Source organism: Limulus polyphemus, unplaced genomic scaffold, assembly GCF_000517525.1.
Source record: "Limulus polyphemus unplaced genomic scaffold, Limulus_polyphemus-2.1.2 Scaffold2442, whole genome shotgun sequence".
In the NCBI taxonomy this organism is placed as follows: Eukaryota; Metazoa; Arthropoda; class Merostomata; order Xiphosura; family Limulidae; genus Limulus; species Limulus polyphemus.
The window spans coordinates 1034-9121 of record NW_013668052.1 but is presented as its reverse complement, the minus strand read 5'-3'; the positions used below and the strand labels follow the sequence as shown (position 1 = coordinate 9121).

The following is an 8088-nucleotide window of genomic DNA, read 5'->3' as shown; positions in this document are numbered from 1 at the left end:
AACCCAAGGCAACACACTCATGAAATGGCCCTGAAATTGCATGTCTTTCATGAAACAATACATAAAAATCAAAGGAATATGGGAAAAGCCCTTAAAGAAGGTGTTTGGGTGCCTCAAGAACTCTCCAATGATCATCCAATGTGTGAATGTTACTTCGTCTCTTCTGGTGCATAATGCTCGTGAACCATTTTTGGACAAAATTGTCACTGGTGATGAAAAATGGATTCTCTATGCAAATATTAAATGCCAAAAACAATGGCTCAGTCCTACAAAAAAAAAACACTTCCGACCCTAAAACCAAGACTCCATCTGCAGAAAGTGATGCTTTGCATTTGGTGGGACTTCAAAGGAGTAATTAATTTCAAACTCCTAAATCCACAGTGAACTGTCAATGCAGAGATCTATAGTCAGCAACTGGAACATTTAAATCAAGTCCTTCATCAGAAACTCCCTTCACTCGTCAATCAGAAAGGTGTTCTTCTTCTCCATCATAATGCACGTCCACATGTGACACGTTTGTCGCAACACAAGATTATGGAGTTGGGTTGGGAAGTTCTCCCCCACCCACCATATTCTCCAGATATGGCACCATCAGATTATCTTTTTCATTTGCTGCAACACCATCTTAATGAGAAAATGTGGAAGGTGTTAAAGAGGACATCGACATGTTTTTTGCTTCAAAGCCTAGTGATTTCTTTAATCAGGGCATTAACAACCTGATTGTAAGATGGAAAAGTATCATCAATAAGAATGGAAACTATTTAATTTAATAAGTGTTTTGTTTTGATATACATGTTGTTATGGTTTTTCATCTATGAAAAAAGTGACAATTTCTTGATGACATAATACTTATAGCTTACTTAGAAAGCCAGCTAAATTTTAATAGTTCTGTGACATTCTATTCTAGTGACCAATATATTTTTTGTCTTCTAAATATGTGTATTTTAGAACTACGTGAATTCCATTTTGGACATCCAAATTTGTGAAACCTAATGAGACTTAAGGCAAAACAGCTTCAATTTTTACTTGAGTGAAAAGAAGCTTGAGTACATGGAGTACTACAAGTCCTTGTTTTCTATGTATTGTTATATATTTTTTTAACAAAAATAAGTAATGTGTAAAAATTAGAAACTCCTCAGCTTAGCCTTAGAAATCTTCAATGCCTAAAATTTCCCAACCTCAAGTGTTGTGTGAAATATGACATGTACATCATAAATTAAGTCTACAGGCAACAACTAATCGTTCCCAATGTGATTTCTTGCTTTCGATGCAAGGATTACTCTCTAGTATGTACAAAGGACAGCAATAAAATTGTGAAATCAAAATAAAGTATATATGAAGATGTTAACTGTTAACTGCAGAGGAAAAAAAGGTATTACATATTATTCCATATTTTTTAGCTTTTCATTCTACTGTACACTGATTATTTCTCTACAGATAGTGTTACATTATAGAAAATAAGAGATAAAATACAGATTTTAAAAAAAAATATGGTATTTCATTTAGGAGGTTCTTAAGATTATGTAAATGTAACATGAAAACTGTAAGATGGAAAAAAGTATTTTAATTCTCATGATGAAAATCACCCTTCAATGAAGTTTCTCTCAGTCTAACTCAGCACAGGCTTCGTAAATTAATTAACAAATTTTTAATCCAAAAACTTTATCAAAGAGCTGATCTTTCGGTGTACAAAAGACTTATGGTTTAACTTGCCAAATTTTGTAAAGATAAACTTAGGAAATTCAGAGTTCTAGAATGTATAGCTTCACAGTTTCAGAAGTTGGTTCAATGAATCTAGCCCCTTACAAAAAGTTAATGACTGATGCTTATCAACTCTTTTAACATGTTTGATTTTGGCTGTTTTTCTGCAAGAAAGTATATATGAAAATGTTAACAGTTATTGCAAAGGAAAAAAATGGTTTGTTTGAATAAAAAAATCATTCTCAACAGAACCCAGCATTTTACTATCATTAATACAAATAAGGAAGAACTAAGATCTCTGAAACAAGCTACTGAAAAACCATACTAGATCTATCATCCACTATTAAAAATGACCATTTATCATAACTTTTTGTTTCTAAAACAAAGCCCATTTTCTATACACTGCATAATTCTCCCAGCAAATCCACAAGCATCCAACTTATTTAATCAATCTTTTGTAAGGTACCTTATCAAAGGCTTCTGAAAGTCAAGGTAAATAATATCAGTGAAAATGGCCTTATAAGAAAAAATTAACATAATATAGAATTTAAAGGACAAGGGACCTATAGGTCCATCTAAAAAAAAAATCAAAGCCTTCCCTTAAATTTTCTACATCCACCAGATCTGAAGGCAAGCCATTCCAAAGACCAACCACTCTGTTAAAAGAATAAATCTGTCTTCTCTGAAGATGACTCCTACCTTTCAGTTATTAAAATTAGCAACAGCATACAGCTAAGCTGTTTGAAAAGCTACAGCCTGTTCTGATAAACATCAAGTATGAATGACAAAAAACAAAATACTTTCATAAAAAAAAAACTAATGAGCATTTTGTCCCTTTAACTTTTCTTTTTATGAATATTTTCAAAAATTAAGATATTATAGAAAAATAAGACTGTTGATAAATAATTAGACTATTTAATGATACAAACATCTCACCTTGTCTAATTCAATGTGCCAGTTATGACTGAATTTATTGGACTGCTGTAACTGGCAACCCTAAAAGCCAGGCACCTGTTGCATCCAATTTTGACATGTGCATTACCTAAGGAAAGACCAGGAAAAAGTATATGTAGATAACATTACAAATCTAATTTATCTTCTTAGTTCTAACTTGTATTTTAATAATTTGCACAGATAGCTTAATATAATGATAATTCCCCATTTTATAGCTTCTGCATTGTGTTAATTACTTAACAAAACATTTGTTTTCATCAAAATGTTATTCAAAACCAGGACTAATATGCACTCAATCAAATCATGTGTAGTTTCATTTTGGATTACTGCATACTTTAGTCCTGGAAGTGACAGTGAAATTTATTAAAGTTAAAATAGTTTGACATATTTTAAATACTTCTTCACACAGAGCAAACAGAAAATGTAAATAAATTTTTATGTTATTTGATGTTTGAAAATAAAGTTGTTAGGAGTCTTTTAATATACTTTGCTAGCCTATTTTTTTTTATGAGTATCCTTTGATTTGAACTTTCTGTAAAAGTTGAATATCAAATGGGCAGAAAGCAACAGAAGTTATTCCTCTGATTTAATTTGGAAATCTTCCTGTAATTTTATATTTCACCAAAAATATTTAATCAGTATAAAAACCTAAAGTAAATTTTTCATTTTTTAACTCGATGAAGACATTTGTTTATTACTCTGCTTATGTATTTAATACGTCTTTAAGAGAAATCTTTTCAGATTAGTTAACAGCATCTGTCACGATGTTATCTTGATTAAGACACTTACAATGGCCCCTTTTTTTTGTTGTGGATTTGATGATCTAGTTTTGAGGACTGCTTTGTCAAATGTTTTATTTGTATCCCCTTGTCCTATCATTCTCACCATTAAGTACAAAAATAATGATGCACCAACACCATCACTTCCCTTAACAATCTTAAACACCTCAATCAGATCTCTTCTAAGTCTTCTTTTTTCAAGATCTTAAACTGTCCTCACATGACAAGCTTTCCATCCTAAGTCTCATCCTAGTAACCCTCCTCTAAATAATTTTCAATAATTCAATGTATTTTCTAAGATAAGAAACCTAAAACTGAACATGATACTCTAAATGTGGCCTATCTAGTGAGCTTTACAATGAAATTATAACCTCTTTGGACTTTTATTCAATATTTTTGTTGATACAACTCAAAATCCTACTTGCTCTACAACAAGCAACAGCACACTAAGAGACTTATCAGCCAAAACACTAAAATCCTTTTCTTCCAAAACACTGTTGAGGGTTTTTCCTATCAAAATTAATAGGTCACTAGCCAATGGTTTATCTCACAGAAATGTTTGTTAATAAAAGTAAATCCATACAAAATGTAAAATTTGTTCTTGTTATTGTATTTTTCCTTTAAAAAAAACTTATTTACAAATACTGATAAACTCAAATTCATTAGTTTCGTTAAAAGTAATTACAACAAATTTTTAATTGTAAAGAAAACATAATATTAATAGCCAACCTTCATTCAAAGTTTCAACTCCTTAGAAAAAGTTAGTAGGTGTGATAATTGTATACCACTATGCAATGCAAAAGCTCTTTAACCCTTTGATTACTGTGCACTCTTTAAACTCCTTTCTGTGCATGTCACAAGGTTTTACTGAGTTACATTCAAAATTTCATTAAACTACTTTACTATCAATGTATTTTACTGGGGTTAGCATTATCATGTGTTATATTTGAAAGTTTTATATTATTTAAGTTTCAATTCCATTATTTCAAATGAAACCTTTAAATAAAAATACTTAAATCTCAGTTATATTGCCACATAATGCAGGAGCAATCACAGATCCTAATTTTTTGTTTCTGTTATTTGAATAACAGCTCATGTACGGTGTACATGTAGAGACTGAATTCTACTGGTATGGTGTTATTTACCTATTCTTAGTTCAAATTCCTTCAGGTCAATTCATAAATCACAAAAAAATAAATATTCTCACACCCTGACAGTAGCTACGCACACCTTTTAAATTATATATGTTATTTCAAGCAATGTATCTGATGGACATGTTTATAACCATTAGAAAGAGCTCCTTTTAAATTACAATCCACCAACACTTATTTCAAAACTCACACACAGCTTACATCACTAAGTATGTCAAGCAGCCAAAGCACTGTTTGCTGATTTTCTCCTCACTAATGATTGCTGTTGGTTCTCACCTAAGTACATATTAGTTGGACAGACAGTCAAATTGTATTTAGATTTTAGTTAATTATGTTTTAAGTTTCATATTTGAAAGGTTTAACAATTTTTTTAATAAAACCCAAATTTTGCTACCCTCCATGAGGCTTAAATTACTTTGTGAGAACAAAATATTTTGGCAGAGGCTAAAGTATCACTGCTGATGATGCAGTTATATCACCTGCAGGCACCTGTTGAATGTGTTGAAATAATAAATGGTAAATATTAAAAATAAACAATAAGTGAAGGGGTAAAAATGTGAAATTATACATACAACTCAAAGAAGATATTTTAAGATTATTCAACAAAGAGTTAAAAAGTATGAACATATCTGATGATAATAGCTACAGATAGTGCTATGGTAGATAAAATGAATAAAAAAAACTTAAACATTTCTCTTAAAAAACTTTTGATGTGCATTTATAAGGTTTTAGAGGTTATGCAAATAAAGTTTGAAAATTTTAAAATAAAAAAAGTATTTTTACACTTAACATGAAAACCACCTTGCACTTGAACTATTCAGTCTGAGTGCAAATAACAACAATAAATAATTAATTTCTAGTAGAAATAGTAAAACAAAAATTAAAATTAAATATTTTTCTGAAACTACAATCCTTTAGGAAAGTTTGTTATAGTTCAAACAATTTTTGTCTGTATGTTATGTTCCTAAATTCATTAGTAATAAATTTTGTCACTTCAAAAAATCTCTATCACTGCTAAATCAATGTGTCTAAAAATAGTAAAATTAAAATCTCTCACAATTATTGTAACAGCATCTTTATTAATAACAGCCTGATTTCATTTTAGTTTCTCATGCACCAATAGTTCATCTGTCCAATCAGATGGCCTATAACAATTGTTAATTAAACACTTTATACTCCTGTTTCTCAGATGTCCTTTTCAATTTCCTAGTTTTATTACTCAACCAAATACTTAGTTTACCAATATTTCTGTAAATCTTCCATCCCACCTGTTAATTAAAACTTCTTAAATTTATAAAATGTATCCTTGATTTTTTTCCCTTCATGCCTTCAGTAAGCCAATTAGCTTTGCCCTTCCCCATTATCCTTTTCTGTTTTTAGAAACTTGCTTATCTTAAATAAAAGCAATTTTTTCATAAAATTTCCTGTATCATCCCACATAACTTTTTAACAAGAACCAACTGGCTTCTTTTTGTTTGTATGTTATGTTCCTAAATTCATTAATAATAAATCTTGTCTCATGGAATCTGAATTGGCTTTCTGAAAATTAAGAATTAATTCTTATCAAGGATAAGAATTAAAATTTCATTTCCTTTTATCTTAACATGTAGCCAAATATCAGAACTAGATACACAATGATCATTCTTTTACAATTGTTCTCCTGCTTCAAATCTTGCAACCACATTCTCATTAGTGGTTAACAATAAATATGTAATAGCATCCACCCTAGTAGTTCTCTATTTGGTATAGAAAACTTTCTGTAGTCACAATCAGATGGTCTATAACAATTGCTAATATACACTTTATACTCCTGGAATCCCTTAATATAACTCAAATTGATACAGCCTCTTGACTATCACTGTTTGTTTTCAATCTCACCAAGATGCAGTCCATCTCTTATATAAAGAGCCACTCCACCCATCTTTTTAAAATTCAGTTACTAGTAAAAACTTATACCCTGGAATTTCAGAATAATTACAATAACCATGTTTCAACTTTCAGTGATTCTCCTTAAGCTTATATCACAAACTTCCATTTCAGTTTGAAAATTGAACTCATCCAGTTTGTTTTTGACACTCCTAACATTAGGATATCGACTATGGCAGCAACTAAGTTTAACTTGATAGATTTATCATTAAAACTTACTATTACCTAAATTAATAGTTTCGTTTTTAGTTTACTTACTGATTATAAGCATTATTTTACTACAAGTTATAACGTTTACAGTAATTTAGACGTCGATTATCGCTGTAATTTAAATTTAAAACTAAAACTAAATGTTATTGTTAGCTTAAGTTCTTGTTAAGGAAACACTAGTCGTGAATTCTACACTTGTATTTGCAGGTTGTACTGTTGTAACTTGTAAAGTTGTTGTACTTTTAAGTTGTAGTTATGCGTTGTAACTTGTATTACTCGTACAATCCTAGCCCTAGTTCATAAATATTTCTACGTTTTTGATTTAAAATTAAAGTTTAGCTAATAATAATATTTACACTAACCTGTTATTAAATATAACATTAACAATATTACTATTACTTAGAATTTAGTTACTCACTTACTGGGTTGGACCAGAGACCGAGACTGATAATGTAACTTGTAAATGTACTACTAATACCATTAATATTTACTTTAGTGAGAAGTGAAATAGTAAAATTATACCTGCTTTAATAACTACTAAGACATTTACTTAGTACAGTTCGTTTGTGTACGCTTAATATCACTTAGTGCTTACATTTTAAGTAAAAATTTATTAACAACTGAGTCTAATGACCTTTTCAGAGTCATGTATAATATTTTAGACGTTTAGATTCCAAGTTTTCCAACAGTGACCTCTGAATGTAACAAAACATACTCTATAATACTCTCTCTTAATACATACTCTCTTTATGTTGTTTTCTAATAAATGTACAGATGCTCTTTTATTACATTTACGCATTCATAATTAAAATAGCGAAAATAAATCGAAGCTTATGAAAATAGGATTATGCTGTTTAAAATCATTATTTCATAAAACAGTGAGTGAGTTCAATTTAGACCTATAAACTCCTTATTTTATAGAATAATAGACGCTTTATTCATTTGATATTGATTAAAACAAATCTGAGGATATTCAACAGAATACTGTTACGTCTCTGATCGTTAGTTAATTTTCCGTAGAAATTCTTTCCGAAGAAACTTTACCGATACAAGTCCTTTCTTAAATAAAACTGGTTTATTCTTTCTCAATACAACTTTGCAATACACTTAATTTCAACAGTCGCGCTATAACAAACGCTGTAATTCATAACGAACGTCTCACGTGCTCGACTCAACAATACTCTCTCCCTGTCCGCAGTTCAATTACACATTGTTGCTGTCACGTCTTGACTGTCTTATATGTATAAGAACACCGAATCTAGCAACTTCTTGAGGTTTCATGAACGTTCTAGAAGTGCATGACGTGTTACCAGCACCACGTGACCTCTGCTGTCGTAACACTGCCCCTTCCTTAGTATTGCTCGTCC

General features: G+C 30.4%; 1 protein-coding gene across 1 annotated transcript in view; it reads right to left on the bottom strand.

Moving 5' to 3' along the window:
- LOC106466970 (ankyrin repeat and SAM domain-containing protein 6-like) overlaps positions 1-7395 on the bottom strand; it is a 29585-nt gene extending 22190 nt beyond the window's left edge. The window contains exons 1-2 of the mRNA XM_022395057.1: positions 7144-7395; positions 2638-2743 (exon numbers count right to left, since the gene is read on the bottom strand). The gene's annotated coding sequence lies outside the window, so the exon portion shown is untranslated. The remainder of the gene's footprint in view (positions 1-2637; positions 2744-7143) is intronic.
- Positions 7396-8088: the final 693 nt, after the last annotated feature.